At 32.4% G+C, this 23,111-nt stretch overlaps 1 protein-coding gene across 18 annotated transcripts in view; it reads left to right on the top strand.

Annotated features, from left to right (window-relative positions):
* Positions 1 to 23,111, top strand: part of trol (terribly reduced optic lobes) — a 306,854-nt gene that overhangs the window by 20,741 nt on the left and 263,002 nt on the right. The window lies entirely within an intron of this gene.

Consider the following 23,111-nt stretch of genomic DNA (forward strand, 5'->3'; position numbering starts at 1 on the left):
CTGAAATATGTAAAACAAGACATATATTTAAAGGAAAAATAAGAAAAATGAAAAAATAAAAAAGCTACGCCATTAGTTTCATTTATTTATTTTTTATTAGAGCATAACCTTTTCAAAGTACATTGTATGGCAGCATAATTCACAAAATTGTACCTATGTTATCAAAACCACATAATTGTGAATAGGTGTGTACAATAACAATAAATTCGTTGCCAATGTATCGGAACATCGCACATTATAGAAATTGATGAAAACCATAACGAAAATTATCGTCAGTTTCGGCAAGACGGAACTCCTGCACATCATGCTGTCACAGCAGGATAATTTTTAATTGTAATTGACCTGTTTCTGCGTATGCATAAAACCATAACGTCGGAAAGATTGAAAAGAGCTTTGCTGTTAAAGAAGAGTTTTTTTAAAATTTTTATTTGAATTAATCATTTAAAACCGCTTTTCTTGGTTGAAATTAGAGTCCCCAATAGTTCTAAAAGTAGTTAATTATGGAGTTCGTAGTAGATACTAAAGATACTGTACAGGAAATTCCTACGAGGATCGTAGATGCCATATATGAGATCTATGCTTCGTATACCAGGGGATGGGACATTTCGCCACGGCCGTTTCACTGCCATCCATTTCACCGCCATCTGTTTCGCCACTGGGCCAGTTCGCCGCGGCCCTTTCGAGAGTAGATTTTTAGTGTTTCTTCTCAGTGGCATTATTTATTTATTCATTTATCCACCGCATTGATTAATTGGGCCGCAACGCCACAGGGGGTTAATGATAACGTTAACGTTATATCTTTATATTTTGAACATTTGTTATTGTGTACATACCTATAGTAATTTTGTCTTTACCAAATCCTACCCTACCGGTAATCTGGCCATCAAGATTTTTAATGGAATTTTAACGAGGACGACGTTTCGCACTATATGTATTTTTTTTACTAGGTCGAATAAAAAACGTGCATTGATCTCTGTTAGCTATGTACAAAGTTTTTATAAACAGAGTGCAAGCACAGAAAAGAAACAAACAATTGTTTCTCTTCTGTGGTGCAAGTACCTGGGAAAAACTCCTGGTGTGACGTGAGTCGTGCAAATATCCATGAGGATTGCTCTGATTGGTATGGTATAAATGCATTATGTGTATTTTTTCTTCAGTTGAATAAATTTTTTAATTTATTTGACAATTTTATTGTTTATTGACAACAGAATCTTAAAAATTGTGCGTGATTTTGGTGTAGAGTACTTGCATTCAATACCACACAATTATCAACTTTACCAATAAAAACTTATCTAAGTTTTTTTTTCGGCGGCGAACTGGACTAGTGACGACACGGCTGGTGGCGAAACGGCCGCGGCGAACTGGCCCAGTGGCGAAACGGCTGGCGCTGAAACGTCATAGACCCACCCGTATACCAACGAAGGTAGTGAAAATATGAAAATTTGCCTTTAAACAATAAAACCAACACTTGAAGCAGCCGAATTTGTTTTAACTGGAAAAATATGTATTAAATTTTCAGACTACATAATTATAAAGCAACAACAAAATACACATTCACGTCCTATACAGTGAGCGGCAAAAGTATGGAATAAATTCATTAAAAATTAAACAAATTTTTTTTCAAAAAATTATTTGGACAGGTCAATCTTATTTTATAAAAATACATATTTTAATACAAAATAAAAGTCCAAGCAGTCATTTGTTTTCGAGTTATGACGTCATCGATAGTTATTTTTAAATGGAAACACCCTATTTTTTTTCTTGATTCCAATAGCGCTTTTAATTGTCTAAACGCCAATATAAAACTTTTGGTACCTTACATGAGAAAATTTTTGAGAAAAAAAATAATAAAGTTGAAAAAAATAAATTTTATAGCGAACAAAAACAAGTCAAAAACTGTGTTAATAAGTACTTAAAATTATGGAATTAAATGTTCGAATCGCCATCCCCCAGCTTGTTGACAATAAGCAAGTTTATGAAGAAATTCCCCCTGTTTTAGTTTTATCTAGTTTTATCCCCGCACCCAATCAAAATTAAAATTTCTATACGTTGTTTCTGTTAAATGAGTCATTTTCGAAAATGTTTTGTAAAACAAATAACACATACGAATGAAAGTGACAATAACATTTGACTGTTTGATTTACCTACTTGATTTTTTGACTTGTTTTTGTTCGTTATAAAATTTATTTTTTCCAAATTTATTTTTTTTTTTTCTCAAAAATTTCCTTATGTAAAATAACAAAATTTTTATACTGTCATTTACACAATTAAAAGGGCTATCAGAATCAAGAAAAGAAATAGGGGGTTTTCATTTAAGAAAATTATTGATGACGTCATAACTCGAAAACAAATGACTGCTTGGAATTTTCTTTGGTACTAAAATATGTATTTTTATAAACTAAAATTTACCTGTTCAAAGATTTTTTTGAAAAAAATTTTGTTTAATTTTTAAGGAATTTATTCCATACTTTTGCCGCTCACTGTATAATAAATAAACAGATATTAACTACGCAGGATGTTTTTTATATCGTCAGCCAATCATGGTGTCCTGAGTTTCATTATAAATGCACTATTTTTTAATTAATAATTTTGCAGTGACTGTAGTGTTGTTAAAAATAATGTAATTTAACTGGAACTTGATTTTAACCTGGCACGAATACACGAATCGACTTCCAAACGAATTATTAATCACTAATTTTATTTATTTTATGCTAATAGCAAAATCAATTTTACTTGAATGCGGTTTTTCATCAAGTTCACGTATTAATTATGTAACTTGAAATAACATGTACTTATTCATAAAAATATCCAATTACTTACGACTTAGATTTTATAGCGTTGCTTAAAGCCTGGAGAATTTATTAGTGCAATTTAGCTATCAAGAAATAAGCACGCACATTAACAGAGTCATGTTTTGCTCAGGTAACAGATGGTCAATTGCACTTGTGATGTGTATTTGTGTTATTACCGTTTAATAAATCTTATGCCGAGTGCCCTAATAATAGAGATCACCGCCGTTCCGGCCTGTCTCATTAGCGTCAAATTTGACAAGTGACGTCACTATACTTGCAAGAACGTTGAATTAAGCTCCGACACGATTTAGACCCGTCGCGGTATACGCTGTAATTTGCACGGTTCTCAGAAGTGCATGCCTCCGTAAAAAGTTTCTTGGGTTTGAATTTAGGAAAAATCGTGCACTTAATGCCAGATTAGCGAGAGCAGTCCGACATGTCCCGTCTTCTGATAACGAGCTATTAACCGAACAGGTAATTTATCTGCAGCCTTCTATCGCTTCTTATTTTTCCGCCGTCTTACCTGTTTGTCGAAACAGGCGTATAAATGGAGCTTTACTTTGAGTGAAAGCATCCAGCGAGCAACGAAATTAAGTGATTTGGCGGGCCACTTTCGTGCCGTCGTTTACATTGTTAAAAGGCAAGAGAAGTATCTATTCATGTAAGTGCTTTCGGAAAACGTGTTACTTTTCGTTTCGGTACTCGTCAGAGATTATCGCATTGATTCATAATGTGTCAACCTACGAGTTTATTTTCGAGTTTATCGTTTTTATCGCCTGCCTCCCATTTTACCAACAAAACGTTTCGATTCCGGCACCTTTCTGCAATAAAACATTTCTTAGATACCTTCTGGCAGTTCATTCAACTCCCTCCGGTAATTTTCGACTTGAATGGACCATATAAATTGGTAAACACTCGACGTTTACGCAATATTAGCCGGCATATTTTCGACTGATTTCGGGTTTCACAAAGGAAATGATTTAAGCAGGGGTTTGGACCATCCGAGTGGTTAACCAACCATTGTGCACCCACGTGCTCCTCTATGGAAACCTTGAAATCTTCAAGATATAGGACATTTTTGTTTATAACCCTAAACAAATGTCACTCACACCTACTGAACTCTCGTACCATACATGGACGTGGGTGTACATACCACAGATCTCGTGTATATCTTATCAAATTATTTACTTTGTCGTAGTCACTGACTTGTAAAGACCTGAAAATTAAACACTGTCTCCATCTATTTTCTGGCAATAAATCATCGCTTTTAAATATTCACAATTTTCTAATGAATCGATTACATTCTTCGATAGAAAGTGAAGAGTGATAAAGTTTTGTTTTTATGCCAGTGACATTTGCTTTACTAGTTCCATTTACGTAGTATGTTTACACGTTTTCCTAATCGACTAAATGTGAAGTAATTAAAGCTTTACGACTTGTAACGTCGCACTGGTACCGAAACAATGGTAGTAAACAAATTTTAATTTGTTTAGTGCAATTGTGTATCGTTTTTAGAATATCCAACCAAAAAATTTCACATTCACAGATCTGTCTTCAATAGTTTTTCACAAGGGATTATTTTTTAATACGCTGTGCAACATGGTAACACTATTGAGGTCACTGTAATGGAGGTTTAATAACTATGTACTTATTTACACCAAGAGCAAATTAATCATACCACAATAACTAATCATCTAGTTGATGACTTGCAGATTGTTTAATTTAAAGAATTTTGAGAATTTTTGAAATCAATCTTCAAACATTGATTTTCCAGCTGTAAAATAATGTTGTTCAACAAAAATAACTTTGCAGGTCTCCACGCATAAAGTATTTCGATGTACCTATCTTTTATAGGAGATGTGTTGAATGTGAATAATAACTTAAGAAGATTTAAAAAATATTTGAAACAGTTCGTGTTGTAAGGATTAATCAACTACATAAAATTTAATAGTCAAGGCCCCATAATCTACATCATAATTAAGCATTTCACTTAAAGCGATCTAATACTGTAGATTAATCATTTAAATCAGCTTAATTTTTTTGCGCCAAAATGATTAAACAACTTTTGTAGATGATTTTGGAATAGAAATGTATGGCAGATTTAGGAATAGAGGAAGCTTGCAGATGGCTTTTTAATTAGGTGATTGAAGAAGTTTGTCGGGATTTTGTACTTCGTAACAAAGTTAAGGCGAAAAGTTTATTGATTATAATGTTTCCATCAGAATATTGGTTAGGCAAGCTTTTAAAAATAACGTTAATATAAAATTTACGTTTTTTCGAAGTAGCACAGCTATTTTAAGGGGCATTTCATCTGCACGTAGTCTTTGTTAATTTTCATTCTATTTTTAGGCACTCAATCAGCTGTTGAAGTTTGTGAAATTTTTATTAGTAAATTCAGTTTTCCATTAAATTACATAAATATTCAAATTGCACAATTATACACCCATTAATTAAATTTTATTTATTGCCTTTTTCAAAAGCTGGATTTCAATTAAAGTTTCACTTAAATAATTTCAATAATTAAACTAGGCAAAAATGAATAAGGTTTTTTTTATAAATATAGTTTAAAATTTGTAATGAAATGTGTTAGAAATATATTAATATACACATTAAATGTAATGTTTCAAGGACCTGTAACATTTTAAATGTATCTTGTGTTTAAGAATACGTGAGAGGATTGGGGCAATTATTTTGCTTTCCAAGAAAAATTGTGGAATTCCCTATTCATTTTTGCTTAGTCTATTTTTGATATATCAAATTTGTTAAAACTCAAATTTATGTTTGGTCTATTTTATAGAAGCAAAAATTTACAAGACTGTTTTTGATGGACTTTTTTTTCACAAAATAATACTTTATAAACAACATTGGTTACAAAAATTACAGTTCAAGTCTGTCTTTGTTTTGGTTAAAATAACTAGGAGGACAGTGAAATAACCAACAGAAATCACTGATCCTAATTTTTCACTCAAGGTACATCCTTTACCCAGGTAAAATAAACTTTGAAAGCAGTTTCAAAGGTGGCAAGTTCTATTGTCGCATAGATTTACGACTGCCAAAGTCACAAATCATAGAGAGAGTCTGACTAAGCGAAGGCCTGAATACAGTTATAAAATTTTATTATGATTAATGCAAAGGCAACCTTTCCTATTTTTTATTTTTAATAGGAGGAAGGTTAATAGTTTATCGTTCTTAGAAGCAGAATGAAAGCTTTGAATACCTTTCAAATGGCAAAAAAAGGAAGAATCATTCAGTTTGATATTTTTATGAGAGACAAAAATTCCAAAGACCTAAATTGTTTAGGCTATAGGCTTCGAGGATCTCATTTATTATCATACTCCACATAATGTCCAAGAGAAAACCACTTCGTTGTCGTATGGTTCTTGTGGTTTAATTGTACTGTGTATCAATTTTTACACTATTTTTTTCTTTAATTTTATTATTAATATGGTCTAATTGAAACAAACGACTTACGGACAATTTCTGTTGATTTTTTATATTTGTTTTAAATAGCGTGAATTATAAAAAAAAAGAACCAAAAGAGAAAATCAAAATTAAATTCCATCAAAATGTATTTGTCATGCCAACTCCTCTTTTTTTAGTCCAATTGTTTCAGTATACATATTTTGTACTTGCTAATTTAATAAAGTGAACCATTGCCCATCAATGGGTCAGTGGTAAAAAATGTAAATTACTACCTCTGCTTTAGTTTCTTGTTTCTCCCTTTAAATTCGCATCAGCAAAAACGTCACCATCATAGTTCTATGATGGTGACGTTTTTCATGTTACATCTTGTATCGGGTGTTCATTTAAATTTATCCTCATAGTGCGATTGTGAACGCACCACGGATTACAGATCACGGATTCGCTGTTTAAATCTAACCTCACTTTATGCGTTGTTTGTGTTTTTACTCTGCAGACGGACGAGACATTAAGAAATCTATATTTTTTGAAAATTGTTATTGTGATTGATGTCGTAAACTGTGCCATACTTATCTGATTACAACGAGTATATATATCAAAAAATTATAATTTCGGTAGTGGTTTCTTTTTCCATCTACGTGGAAATGATTTTATTGATTGTCGAAAAAAAGCACTTTAGCTTAGTAGACGAATAATGAAACTGAAAGCAATTAAATTGAACACTCTTCAACGTTGAGATCTTGTCTATTTTTACGGTAAAATATTAGATGAGTAAATTTCTCAATGATTTTATAGAGATGCACTTTTTATTTGTCATAGTCAAATGTTAGAGAATAAATTTGGCGGTGAATTAAAACATAATAAATTCTAGTTGGCAGTCTGTTTTTCGTGGCGATTACGCATTGACTGCTCATCCTCCATAAATTGTGTAGTCAACTTTATATTTAATCTTCAAGGAGGTCGCAAGAAGTTAAATTGTGTTATTGTGTTGGGATAACACCGGACGGAAATGTTAACCTGTTTCGTTTATTATAAAGCCTCGCCCAAGTCAAATAAACCCCACTTTTGCAAATAAATAGTTTCCCGACATAGTATCGGAAGCAACAACCTTGATATTGCACTTACCTTTTGCACGACGGCAACGATCGAAAAAACTTGCACCGTGTGGGTAGCCCAAGCCGTCAAGAAGCTAGTTTAAATATTCTCTCGACTAATAAATTAATCTTGTATCATTAACATTTGGTAACAAGTCGATAATTATTTTGTTCGTGTGGAGGCGTGGAAGAATTGCTTGTGACGAGATGAGCAACATTTCTAAATGATTTCCTTTTTATTAATTAACATGAATTACAACAGAACAACTCATAAAAGCCGTATCGGAGTAATTTCCATTTAGATACGGTGTTATCTGACAAGCAAAGAAATAAAAGTTACCTTGCTATAAATTTTATTGGACATTCTAAAACCACCACTACATAATTTTTGCACTTTTTCTCCCGTCATTTACATGTCATTAATGCTAATTCCCGTAATTTTACACCCCTTTTGTACATAGGTAATGAAACCTTTACTAACCAAGTCAGTCAGTGGACTATCAGTTAATGTCATCTGCCAGTGCATTACATGCGTAAAGCTCAGATAAGATCTACATAGAAAATTGTTCCTACTTCTGTGCCTCTGGTGGTCTCTACAGTCGGTGCGATAAGTAATAGACAAGTAATTAGTAATTGAAAGTTGCTGTTACGTCGGTAGCATTTTCAACACACAAGGAGATGGTTTCTTGTCACATTTTGATTTGCCAGCATTAACTCTAATTGAATTTCTTGAAATTAACTCCGTGTAATTTATTGCTTTATCTCTGACAGGATGTCCCTATCTGTTCTCATTCGTTTATTTTGTTTTTACCGACTTTTATAAGCGAATAATAATTTCAAATTTATCGTCTTGTTATGTGGTCACATTATTCATTTTTATTGGACAGATACGGAGATGAGATAATTTATAATAATAACTCGATAAAGATTTATTAATGTTGTAATTTTTCTAGAAATCACGGCCGTGTTTCGGTTCCTTTATGTTACGACTTTTTATCAACAATTACACTTTCAAACAGAGGATTTGGTTTTTGGCAAGATTTCACCATGATTATACGAGGAGTGCTCAGCAACTTTTCGACTCTTGTTAATGATTGCAGTACAATTCAATTCCTTTTTATTACTGTTCTCTGACATTGTTTTACAAGCATTTAGCAAAAGTAAATATCGCATAGTTACGAACGTAGTTGACTATGATAGATTCGATTCGTAACTTGACTCGTACGGCTGTAGTAGTTAAAGTCGGTTGGGTTGGTCAGTTCTAGCTCATCTCTTATTGTTTTTCTTTAATTTTTTTGTTTTTCGAAAAATTTTGTTGACAACAAGGCTTTAATTAATACTAAATAAATTTCGTATCTTGACATTCTCCACCTAAACCTAAAATATTAAAAAAAAAAATTGCCACAAGAAAAGAAAAAACACAATGAAAGAAAAAGTTTTTTAAAACATTTAGGGCCAGTTTACAGAAGCGAAACTAAGTTAATGGCAATCAAATGCGATGTTAACTGAACACGTGATCAGATTGAACCAATCGAAGTTTCGCATTCATGGGTTAATCGCGTATTAAAATTTAATTCGAATTAAATATTTAATTATCTTTCTATAAACTGGCCCTTAGACGTCAAACATTATTCACACCATTAATTGTGATTGATGTTCTTTAACTGTTAAAAAAATATAATCGACTACAAGAAATTATTAACTCTTCGTATTGGTACGTTAAAGTTACTTTGCTAAATTAAGAAGCAGTGGTGATCCAGATGAAGGGTGCAAAGCAAGGTGTTTACCTACCCTTGTCAAATATTTGAGTTTGAAATACCAATGAATCTATCCAAGATTGCGTTACTGCTGTGCAGCCGCTATTGGAAAAAAGAAATGTGTGAAATTTGTGTGTTTTATTTTAGTATAATATTTTTAATCAATTAAACACAATTTGATCTTATGTTTTACTAACTTTGTGTTTCAAGTGAAATAATCTCCAGTGATAAATCAGCTTTGATTTGAAAATATTGTCCGTTGGTCTGATTTAATGAATTCTATTGCGATTTGATGATTACGTTATGAATGTGAAGGAGCTTTCGAAGAAATCGTAGAAATGTCCGTCGTGTGAAGCCCCCCCGACAATATTTAAATAAATTTAATATAGCACCAACTCTGGTTGGCTTTCTATTATTTCCACATTGAAAACAGCTTAGGGGAAAGTTTCAATGTATTCCAAAAAAAGTATAAAGCACTTTTTGATATGTATTTACACAATATCGATGTTACATTTTCGTGCAGTTCGTTGTAGTGGTGATTTATGCTTTTATTTGATGCCTTGTTTACTTTGGAAGTTTGTATTGTTATACCACTGCAGTTTATGGGTTACACATTTCCTAGTTTTATTGAATAATTTAGGTAATCAGCTTTAAACTTTACCATAACGATAATTCTTGCATAGGACCCGACTATTGTCATTGCTGTAAATATTCTGAAGTATTTATCTCTCTTGTCCGAGAATTGCGCATTTCCTGGCACACGATGATTCTCCCACTTTATCATTATCTTTTTATTCTTTAGAAAAATGTCCATGGCCATTTGATTATGTCCCGAACGAGGCTTTGCGCCTGTTTTTATCAAAACTTTGTGGAATTGGCGGACGGTGCAATTTTCCAACCATTAAATTTTAATTTAGAAAAACCGGCAATGGTGCTTTATTGAGTTGTTTCCAAATTATCAGACAGTTGGTGTGGTTTTCGTGGGCTACGTCTATCATATATCGCTCAGTTTGAAACGTGCATATTTGCTTATCTTAGCTTAAATCTACACAAATTGTTGAGTGTTCAGTGGAAATGGCAAATTCCAACATTCTTAAGAACAAAAGCAACAGGTGGAAAGTTGACGAATAATCACGAGTAATAGAAAATTAGGCATATGATTTTTTCCTTTTAATATGGTTTACACGAATGGACAATTAGGATACTAAATGATTGGAAAAAAATTGCGAAACATCATTTAAACACGCGAAATTCTACTCATTTATGGGTCAAATTTTGTCTACCCATCTAGTGTAGATAAAAATAAATTCACTTTCACTCTTTTAATATTTGGCTATTTTGGAGTCAAGATTTTAAATTCCACTCTCAGTTATGTTAATCTCACACCTGTTTCGTACTTTATGGTCATAGTTATGTTCTACATTACGAGCAATTGAAAAAGAAACGATCGATGAAATGGACTTAACAATGATCGATTATTACATATTTGAAATGCCTACAATTTTCTCTAATATTGAACAATACATAAATGTGTTGACAACTCTACGTTTACAATGCAATGTTGTAAACACAAGCATGTGGTCAATATCAACACAAACATTTTTTCTAAACATTTGTCTAAAATTCTCTTTGCTATTATGGGCTAATGGAAAGCTTTACTTCTTTTTCGGTTGATTAATGTCTGACATTGCGAAGTGGAAATGGTTTTCAAACTCTATATTTCATTAATTATTTGGTAAACAACTAATTATTGATTATACAGGGTGTTAGGTAAATGTCCTGCCAAACTTTAACCGCGAGCTACTGGCTTCATGTAGAACTCGGAAAAAATATTTAAAAAATTCTATGTCAAAAAATAAATTGACATTTAATTTTTGAGGTACAATTTTTTTTAACTGCTTTTAGTCTTCTACGTTGTCCCACAACCTCGTAGGTAAAATTTCGGTATATTTTTAAAATACACCCTGTATATCATATTTTATAAAACGTACGCCAATGCGAAGTAACCTCTAGGAAATATGCTTTAAAACAAGAAAACCGCATTGGTGTACGTTTTATAAAATATGTTATACATGAAGCCAGTAGCTCGCGGTTAAAGTTTGGCAGGACATTTACCTAACACCCTGTACATTCTACCGGTTCAGCAATATATTTTTTTTTACTAAAATTGTATGACAAAAAGAAGTCGCTTCTGATTTCTTGTACATGTACAAAACTGCAAGGATTTGAGTAGTGATGGAAAATTTGGCAACAACACACTGTAGATGCAGACCTCATAATAAAAATAAAATGGCAAAAATGTTAATAGAGGTTTGAAAACAACAAGGATAAAGTAAAATAGTAGATTATATCATTAAGAGTAAAAGTGAGTCTTTTTGTGCTAAGCCCACAAACTGAAAACCGCTACTGGGCGAAGCACAAAAAGACTCTGACATTTGATACTTCCTTTGAAAATTAAGATCATAAAGAGAATCTTTGTCGGTTTTATTGATAAAGAAGGACGAAAATATTGTTTGATAATAAGTTGCTGTCAGGTAGTTTAAATGTGGAGTCTCAAATTGAATCAGATCTAAATAAACCTATACAAGGAAGTTCTTCACAGACAGTTTGCTTCACAAATTGCTTTTTACAAATAAGGATAATGAAAATATTCAGAATGCAGGTGTGATTTGTTAAGGAAATGCAACGGAGTTAAATATTGCATGTTTAGAAATGAAGCAAGTTTCTAATTAAAATATTTTATTCGAAGTAAACTACATTACACAATTATTGCACATGTACGAGTACCAAAACGAACAATTTTTCTTTTCATGTCATTTAGAAAGCAGAAATCACCCTAATATATTATTTCACTACTGTTTTGCAAAAGAAACATTTTCTTTGCACAAAAATATTATTTTTTATCTGAAACTTCATACTTCAATTCGCCAGAGAACTAGGTTAGTACCGCAAATGTTGCAAAGGTTAACATCCGCGAATTATAAAGAAAATTAAAGCAATTGCCCACACATAGCATCAGTTATAACCAAAAACGTCAATTTCTAAACAGAAGACATCAGACCACACATTGCCAATCTAATTGAGTTCCAGGAAGTCAATAATTTCTAATTGACCTGCGTTGTCTTCTCAATTGACCCCTATTGAATATGCGTGGGGCAGTAACGGTTAACTTTTCGATCAAGCAGATCTTTCGGTCAGTCTAGAGCAGGTAACACATATGCTTGGAATATCTTACTACAATCAGTCGTATATTATAGCATTTCAAGCGGTTCATCCAGACTGGCGATGTTATTTACGTCGGTGAGACAGCAATTGTGTGTACATGTTTCACAGTTGTATTTTTCTTTTCTTTTCACACACTTTTACACAAGTTAAATTATTTTAATACTTGAACAAATTGATTTTTACTCGAGTTGTGGTTCTACGTTTGTACTGTTATTGCTTTGGAAACACTTACAAGTCTCACTACAAGTCACATTATTCGTGCAGGTGTAAAGTAATAAAGTGGGTGATTTTTTATTGTTATCTTTGTCATATTTCCTCTTGTACACCACTCTTGTGAAACCGCATCCGTACCACATAGCTTCCTTTGTTCGGTTCTGTGAATTTAACTGCCATTATGCTAACACAGGTGTACTTTCATACAGTAACAGCATCACGTCTGCCTTTTGCAAGATTCGTTTTAAAAAATTAATAGGTTTTCACTGCACCCTGTACACGTCCTAAATTATTGTTTTCCATCAGAAATTGAAGCAATCGGAATCAGTTCCGAAGATTTTTGACAGATTAGCCTACTCACGAATTAAAAAGTTCTCAAGTTCTCGAGCTTGAGGAGGCAACAGGCTGATGGCACACAAGCAGTTTTGTTGCGTTGATTTGGTTGGCTAATGAGATTTTTACACCAATTTGTTGCCTCAGCGATTCCATACCGATCATGCCATTACCCTGTTGGTGCATTGCTCAATAGACCATGATCATGGTACACGTTAGCAGTTAAAAAGGTCATTAAGATCAGGTGACATAAGTATAGCGGTTGTTGATTTCAAGGTAATGAGGTCGTTGTCGTTGCATAAAGTCACTTTAGATGTTGCCCTTCGTGCGACCAGGAAGACCGTGCAAATATGGCATGTTGCAAGCCATAGTGTCACCAGAGCCGTAGCGAGAAATTTCGCAAAATAAACAGGTGTCGACGATGTTTTAATGAGTCATCGGCGTCATGCACATTTATGGTTGAAAAGTGGCCAGTAATGCGTGGGCTTTCAGCCAGACAGAAATAAAACCAAAATCGACTTGTGGTGTAAAAGTGCTCTTGGCGACACACTCCCTTTGAATTAAATATGTTGTGTGAATTTAATTGTGTGTCGACTTTTTAACTGCACTAATTTAAAATGTACAGCCAACCATGAACATTACTAGTCGCAGTTATTTATTTTTTTGTACACACAGATATTTCTGTGTTGTTTTTTCTTTGTAGACACGGCGACGAGCTCGCGTACGTCAAAGAAATAAAAAATTTTTGATCTTCAACTCATTATTTATTTTGTAGTAAGCTCCACCTGACTTCATCTGTTGAAATGAATAAAATACTGTCTTGTTTGAATTATATTTAGATTTAGAATAGCTTTGTTACAGCGCCTCGACTATATCCTAATTTATTTCACGAAACTCCTGATATTTTACATTTGTCAGTCACTGTTGTAAAATGGTTTAATTGGACATTTTAAATTACATTCTCTGAGTAATCAAAAAAAAATGTGCACATCGGTTCCTAGATGTACATAGTGCGTCACAGTATTTAGCACATTATATTATTACTCTAAGTAAGATGAATTAAAACTGCAAATTTTAGAATCATTTTTCACATGTTTGCAAACAAACTAAATGTGCACCTCTGATTACATCATATTTTTTTAGAGGACTAATAATTTCCAGTGAATCCATCTCTGGACATATCCATCATTTGCAATTGCAATTACATTGTCTCGTTATGGTTAACTGTTACATTTTTTATTTCAGTTTAAAACCGTTGCAGTGTATTTGCCGAAATATGTCCATAAAATTTACGACAGGACTTTGTAATGGCGTTTCCTTCATTATTATAACTGTTATTAATATGGGCAACGGATATGCCATCGAATTATTTACATTATTTTAATTATTATTTAGATGACTTTTTGACCATGATTTAATGCATATGAAATTAAATCATTCTCACGAGAAACAACAATTTAACTGTTTAAATATGTAGGTACTAGCAATGTTTTGAATTAAAATCAAATCAAATTTCATGTCATTGTTTTTGTTATAAAATAGTTAAGTCTCATATTCTCCAATTACGTAATCGAATTAGAGAAAATAACTTTCTAGAATCAATCAGCTCTTTGTTTAACACCGTGGTAATATTTAAGTATGATTAGTTACTTTGTGTCAGCCTTTATATAATTTTTATGCCTGCTTAATTAATACTGAAGCATTGAGCAACAGGTCTTCGGATTACTAAATGAGCGGTTAAATAATTTATTAGGTATTTGTGCAAAGCTTTCTTTGACATTTTAGTGTCTAAAAGAATTCGAAATTTTTCTTTATTAACTCCTTGCTAATTCATGCTTATGAGCAATATAGACAGTGTTAATTCCAATTTGTGATTTTTACAGAAGCAATAAGATATTTATTGTCTAATCTGAAAAAGATAATCATTTTTAATAGTAGCAATAATAATAATATTAATAGCCCTTTAGTGTAAATTAAAGTCATGAATAATAATTAATTTCAAAAATGTATAATAGTGATGGAGTCACGAACAGTGACGTGTGAACATTATTTACATATACCAGGTGATCACTGATCACAATTAATGTTTTATATCTCACTACACTGATAAAATTTAACGTTGGATTCTTGTGAATCTACTATCTTTACTGCAGTAATTAACGCAAAAGTCAAAAGCGGATGTTGATTTTAGGGCAATTGTAACGCAATCTGTGTGGTCTTTAAATCCTCAGAATTTTTGAGACATTTTGAAAAGGTATATTTAGGTGGCATAACAAAAAAAAAGGTTTTTTAAGGTACTTACTGCAGTTGGTAAGATTTTTGTAAAAAAAATTTTGGGGGAGTGGTTAAAGAGTTTCAAATGGTAGAATGGTGGAGAGCACTTCCCCTAGTTTTATAAAGAATATTTATACAATGTGTCCAAAAAGTTTGGAAACACCCCAATAAAATAGAAACGAGCGATTTCGAGGAAAACGCAAAAACAGATGAACTAGCGTTTTTAAAAAGCTTTCTGTTGATGGCATCTGTTTGCTGTTTTTGATGACCTTGAAAGAGTTATGATGTCATCAGAGGTTTTTTTAAATAGCAACGTCGCATTTTTACTACCGTTTTTAATAGGATCTTTTAATTGTCTACCCGACGGTCAAAAAAATTTTCAATTTACATAAGAAATTTCCTGAAAAAACCTAATTGGTTATTAGAAAATAAAGAAAACTTTAATTTTGAAAGGCAACTATAATTCTTACAACTAATGTTCAAAATGTTGTCTTTGAACATCCTGACAATATTCTAAACGATAATAAATAATAAATAGACAAAGTCCAGTCTATTATTTCAGCAATTTTTTTTTATAACATAATAACTTTTTCAATGTCATCGAAAAGACCGAACAGACGCTATCAACAGAAAGCTTTTTCAAAACACTAATTGACCTGTCTCTAAATATTTTTCAAAAATTATGCGTTACATTTTCATTTGGGTGTTTTCAGACTTTTTGTCTAGTGTTTAATTGAAAAATCTATTCTGTAGTAAATATCTTACCAGACGAACATGGAATTTTGAAGATAATTTTCAAAGAATGGTAAATTTTGTCATATATAATACAATAAGTGGTCTAATTTTTTCCGACAAAATTTGTCATTTAAGACATGAGTAGCTTTTGCAACGAAAATTACACGAGTGGACGAAGGAGACGAGTGTAATTTTCCAAAAGCAAAAGCTACTCATGTCTTAAATAACAAATTTTGCAGAAAAAATTAGACCACGAATTGTATTCGACTTGACAATCCACCGAGAAAATTTTTATCGAGTTGACCTAATAAATTGGACGTTTCATTTTGACATAATTTTTTTCGCTGAAAAACCACTAGTTGTTTTTTCACTCAGCTGGTTGTTTTTTTCACTCTGCTCGGTGTTTTTTCACTATAAATCAATTTGATTGGTCCAAATTTGAAAAATGCTGCAATTCGATTGGTTAAAAATTTTCGAGTTGGATTGTCCATAAAAAAAAGTTTGCAGGTTTTCTTTCATGATTTATGAATCGTTCTTATGATGAACTTTCTAAATTGTTGACCGAATAGATGAGAAATATGTAACAAGCAGTGCCAGTAGTTTGTGTCTGATGCTGATGGTTTTTCCGAAGAGTTCTTTGATTGAGAAGTTGACACTGCATAACGAACTAATGCATTTATAATGGAATTTATAATGGAACTCTTTTTGGGGAATGTTGATGGGATGATACGTAAAAGCCTAAATTATTTTTGAGTCTTAGAATTAACGGGATTTTACCCTAAATTTTGGAAATTTTGACCTTTGAAAATAAGGTACTAGAATTGAGAGGTAACAGAATCTCTTTAAGACAATAGGAGACAAGAACTGTTACCGAACAATTGGTTTTGAGATCTTGAAGTTTTGTTTTCTATAGTTTTCTGCATTCTATAGAAAGATCTAAATCACCTTTTAAGTGATACTAAATCTGCCTCACTTTTAGGAAGAGTTTCCTTAGAGCTTCTCGTAACTGTTACTCTTGATTATTTTATCTTCTTTTTCATTTTTTGTCAAACTGATCAAGTTTACACCTGAATGCCTATGATCATTTTGATTTTGACTTCTGCTATTCTGTTACTCGCACAATATGTTTTTCATTCTAGTACCTACATCAATTTTTATCAAATGTATTTAAACGTAATACAAACCACAATAGACAAAGTAAATATTAAAATAAATAAACGAACCATACGATTTCATTTTATTACAATACATATTTCAAATTATTTTAAATTTAAATAATTTGTGAGTCAGTACTATTTTAAGGTTTTGTTGGATATGGTGCTAATTGAAAAACTAAATTTTATTTGATTAAAACGTTATTTCAAGAAAGAACTACAGTCGACTGTGAGTGAGATACGTGGTGTCTTAAATTTCAGTGAAATTGCTTCAAATGAAGAAAACTTGTTTTCATTCTCATCCAGTAACAACATATTTTATTTTTTGTACTTAGTTAAACTAGTAGTTCAATGGTTAATTATAAATGGCATAATTAATTTTTTAGGTTCATCCCAGTGACATCTTGTCACATAATAACAAGTATAAAAATAAGTGACACATAAATTGCTCAAAGATCACATTCAAATTTTATCAGCCAGCAGATATGTAAATTTAGATCAATTTAAATTTAAATTTATGCCTACTCCAAACTATTATCCAATCGTTTATAATAAAGATAAATAATAACAGTCGAAACTGATCAAAGAATGCGTAATGTATTACATATTAATAAACATGAGTAATGTATTTGTTAAACAAATTTTATTTAAAAATATCCAGATGTGTGGTGGTAACCTGTGTATGTCAATGTCAGTTTTGTTGTCATCTGTTCCAGTGCAGCTTCGCAAAGCTACGTTTAGGAAGCGGCCAATTAATTTAAGCAAAGAAAAAACATTAAAGTTTTAATTCAAAAGTTGACGTTGCCAATGGCTCTGCTCGTCTCATCTTTACGAAATGAGACCAATCTTGTTTACTCTGTTATTAGATATTCCCCCTAATTTTCTTAATAATAAAATTGCTTGTTAGGTGGGTGTCAAGAGATTACATGTCTGTTCCGCAGAACGTTCAAAAACTTAATTCCAGGTCCAGGTTTTAATTCCGACTTGCGTTCCAAATTTTGATGACTTAATCTCGGCTTGTAAACAATAATTTATTAAATTATCGAACGCGCACAGTGCGGATGTAGTAACATTCTATAAATTTAAAGGCTTTAACCTACTTCTCGAAGATGTGATGCAATGACGAAAACAAAACACCAGTTGTCACAGAAAAAATTAATGTTTCAGCTTCGTGTATGGATAGAGTCAATATTTGCGCGTCATTCTCATCTCTTCTGAAAATTTTGTGTCTCTCTTCTTTTTCCGTAATGAAGGACAGCAGGTGGACAATGGATGAGTGTTGGCCATAATTATCCCCTACAAATTGACAAGTGTAGAAAATGTAAATTTTCACACTGTCTGAAGTATTAATTTTGGGTAAACACAAACAGTTACGAAATTTTCACTGTTTTCATAATGAAGATTGATGTGAAGATTTTCTGTAAACCTGTTTCGGGCTGCATCTAATGGAGATTAGGAACAGGTCATGGTTTTCTTAATCTACACTTACAGCATTATTCAATAGTACTAATTCATTATTGGAAGGTGTGGCTTACGCCGATACCGCAAGTTCTCTTACCAAATACGGCATAAGTTTCACATAAATAAGAAATTTTATTTTTCTAATACAACTCGCTTTTCGAATTTACAATAATCTCGTAGACCCGATGTGGGTTGCGAAACGTTCTGTGCCAATGCCAATGACATTTTTTCTGGCGAAAATTGTCAGTGCAACGACCCTTGACATTCTACATTTTTTATTTCTGTCAAGTTCAATTGATCCGAGACGAATGCTTGAAATTTTTCGTTTTATGTCTGGGCAAATCGGATTAATTTTGTCTGCGCGCAAACAATTAAACATAATTGGTTTTAATTTGCCATAAATCAAATTTGCGAATGAGTCACGCGGTTGTTAAATTAACAATTTGTTCAGCGATATGATACGGAGCGGAGGAAATGGGCGGCCAGCCAGCTGTCAGACATGGTTAGTCAGTTGAGGAGATTACTGATTTGAGGGCACTCCCAATGGGTCATTGATAGTGCAGTAATTATCAACTAAATGAGGTCGATACATATTTGAAGCTGGCCAACGTTAACAAAGTTGGAGAATTTTTATTGAAGTGATAAAACTAATGTCAATATTTTATCGGTTATTATATGTTATAATTATGGTTTTTACATCCGGCAATTCCTTTCCAAGTAGGAAAAATCACGTAGGAGTATTGCGTGAAAAATGCCTCATGTATGGGTGTACAGTCTGTTCCGTAATATATAGTACATATACTGAAAGCTTTCAAATCTTCATTTTTGGAATTAAAAAAATTTAAATAGTTTATAAGCTGCATTTTGACTGGAGATTAGTACCTACGTCCAAAACGAACTGATACCGAAACCTTGAATTTCCAAAACTTAAATTTTTGTCAAGGCCAACACCTAATATTTTTTGCCAATTTTTAATCGTATTTTGGCACAGTTTTTTCATAGAAATACAAACAATACAAACATGTAACTAATGACTCGTTTTTTATTTCTCCCACTTTGTTCAAAAACATTTCCATTTGTGAACGTCGTGGTAAGTTTTATTTAATTTGTTGCACTTGATGTGAAAACCGGTCACAAAAACTGGTTCTTAAAGGATTTTCGATAGTTTCTAGTTGTTTAAATCATAACTTCCTAAACTGCTAAACTTTAATCTAAATCTGGAAACAATATCACTTTGGAAAACACATCTTTATGTCCAAGGAGTTACGAATACCATTTCAATCATTTTCTGTAGGAGCTGATTTCGTTCAATGCGGTTACAGTTGATAATATTGGTATGGCTTACGTCTAGTCAATCTTTGGGAAAAAATTATTTGTTCTCTTTCATACCACGGAAAAAGAATAAAATGTGGCTGATGAAAAAAAAATAAAGGTATTGCATTGTAATGCTACTAGTTGGCAATAAAAAATGTTACTTGAAATTGGCAAGACTGTGAATGGTACCTATTTCCGTTTGTTTTATTGTCATTATTGACAGCTGACATAAATTTTAAATTTAAACGTCTTGGTTTTTGCAATCTTTTATAAATAATTGGGGTTATTTGAGGCAGCACCTTTAAATTAAATGATGTTTTAGGTACCTCTTAGGTAACTCTTTTTCGGACACGCTTTTTCGGACGCTGACCGTGGTCTGCTTAGTAAGTTAGCAACGAAACCGACAAAACCGATAATTGTCCTGTCACCATAAATTATGTAAATAAGTAGGTACTATTCCGAACACGGAATCTTGGCCAACATTTTTTTGACATTTCTAAAAAAAATGATGTAAACCGATCATTAGTGTCATTAATAAATGACATTTATTAAAAATCACTTTGAACTTTTTCTTGTGACTTCAAAAAAGCAGGGAAATGGCATTATCGAGTCAAAAGTTGGGTTATATTCAATAAAGCCCAGTTCACACATATTTGTCAGTTAAATGTCAGTTGTGGCACTTGTGGCCATGTCCGGAATAGTACATTATTGTATTGCAAATAGTAAATTTCTAGTTTTGTTGCCAAGCTGATAACAAATATGTATTATAAAAAAATGGTTAATATGTATGTGTTAATAAAGTTATCAATTTGAAAAAGGTAGATAGAAAAAAAAATGTAATTTTTCCAATGATATCTTTTGCTTTGTAGTTCGTACAGTTGCCTAAAAAATTTAATGCGCACCTCTGCCAAAAAGTGTCTTTTATCGTCGCACGAAAAAGATGCACTTTTTGGCCTTGGAACACAAATAACTAATTCCTCGCTCTAACTTGTTTGTTTTTAAAAACTCCTGATTTTTCAATTGATCGTAGCTTCGCATCACACAACCTAATTTTCGGCGATCTATCAAATTCACGTCTCTTCCGGTTATGTGACAAATTTAGCTAATAGGGACGCAAAAAAGTTACCATAGTTTTATTGCCAAAATAGTATCTAATAATTATTATTAATGAAGAATATAATTTAGATTTTTTATTTTTGCAATTACATATGAAAGATTTACCATATTTTGTATACTTGGAGCTATAATAAACTAGGCAAAAATGAATAGGGAATTCCACAATTTTTTTTGGAAAGCAAAATAATTGTCCCAATCCTCCACGTATTCTTAAACACAAGATAAATTTAAAATGTTACAAGTACTTGAAACATTACATTTAATGTGTATATTAATAATATATTTGTAACACATTGCATTACAAATTTTCAACGGTATTTATAAAAAAATTCAAAAAAGGAAAAATTCCCTATTCATTTTTGCCTAGTTTATAAATGATATTCGAGAGCAACCGAGCTCTTGAATGTGCTGCTCCGGTTTCAGGAGTTACATCGATTATTATTAATCATATCACGAGTTAAATCAATAAACAGACGCCACTGGTTTTGCTTTTTGCCCCACGAGTAATTTTTTTCATTTTTAAACCTTCTATTTTTCCTTACAATATCGAAATCTATTTATAGAAAGTTTAGATGAGGAGATAAATTTTTATTTACATTCCTTTTGGTATTTACTGAATGACTCCTAAGCTGTGCAAATGAAGATTAACTGTATAATAATAAAACTTTTATTGTTTGCACTGCGTGATTTTTCCTCCAGATATCATCACCTTTTTAAGTTTTTATACTAAACTGTATTGTTGTTTAACGTTTATCGGAGGAATTTATATTTATATTTTGTCAATTTCACTTAACACAAACCATCTATTTTGTAGCCGAAGTTGAATTAGCATTGCAAAAGAGTGGTCTGTCAATAGAACATTTAACGAGTTGATGTCGATTAATGAGCACAAAAGTTGATTTGACATCGACTTAGATATCTTAATTGTTATCTTGTATTATAAATACCTGAAGTAATTGTGGCGGGCAGACAAACCGAAAGCTTTATTGGCGAAAGTAAACTTCACAGTTGGAGAGCCGCTCAAATAAATAACCTCAAAGGATCCCTAAAACTGGTGTTTTATTTTGTCCTTTTATAAAATTCCGCTTCGGCTTAATTGGAAGTGGTCGACATGGAAGTGGTCCACATTTTTTCGTAATAGTGTGTATCTCAAAAAGACAATCGCTAAGATTTCTAATATCTGGATGCAACGTATTGTTCTTTTCTTATAATAGTTTTTCAATTCTAGAGGATGCCAAGCAATAAATACAATGAATTGTTAAGAGTTAAGGTTTTACACTGACGTCAATTACAAACTGAAAATTCATCATTCCAATTTGTCATGGCTCATGCTGAATGATGGAGTAAATTTTTATCTCAATATCCACAATAATGCAATAAAAGAAAATGAAAAATGAATTGTAAATTTGAAATAGAACATAAAAATCTGAAGCTTTACTGCCCAGCGTATGCAGAAATTACTTTTTTTAGTGTTATTAAAAAATATGTTTGGGGAAAAAATTCTTCTTTCACTTGCGGCGTAGACCGCAGGCCGAATGCATTTGAATTTGCCTCGTCTGTTGTAAAGCGTCAAGTTTGCGTCTTCCCATTTGCCGGCGTTATCTATACTTAACACTTCCAAATTCGGTTAATCTCTTAATGACTAATAACGAAGTGAGAACTTTGGGTCCAAAACAGACAGACGCGTTGTCTGCTGGTGTAAAACATCATTATACTAGCATCGACAGCACATGCTAACTTCCACATTTATTTTTTTTTTAACACAAGATAACTTCCAGATTTATTTTTTAACGGAAGATAGCTTCCAGATTTATTTATTTTTTGATGAATTGTGCCGATTGTTTTTTTGTTGGCACGATCCATTTATTATGCGGTGCGGTTTTCATGCCCGCCTCACTTCATCCACTGCTGGTGAAGGTCTGCCAAATCGCGAAAAAACCTAGACGAGTTTAGTCAGCATTTCGGTTTAACACATTTCTGGCGACGGACAGAGAAGCTCCGACATGTCAAGAGTATTCACATCTGGCCTTGATGGCCACAGACTGACGCGAATTGCGCAAATTAGTATGATTTAATTAAGCTTTAATTAACTCTTTCCAAGGCTAAGAATCGTTTGCGATTGATAGATATCGAATAACAACTGTAATTAGAAGAAATTAGCTGCCAATTTTTTCTTAATCTTGTTTTTCTTTTCAGGTGGGTACCTATTTATATCCCGAGTTG

Source organism: Tenebrio molitor, chromosome 5 (genome assembly GCF_963966145.1).
Source record: "Tenebrio molitor chromosome 5, icTenMoli1.1, whole genome shotgun sequence".
Taxonomy (NCBI): Eukaryota; Metazoa; Arthropoda; class Insecta; order Coleoptera; family Tenebrionidae; genus Tenebrio; species Tenebrio molitor.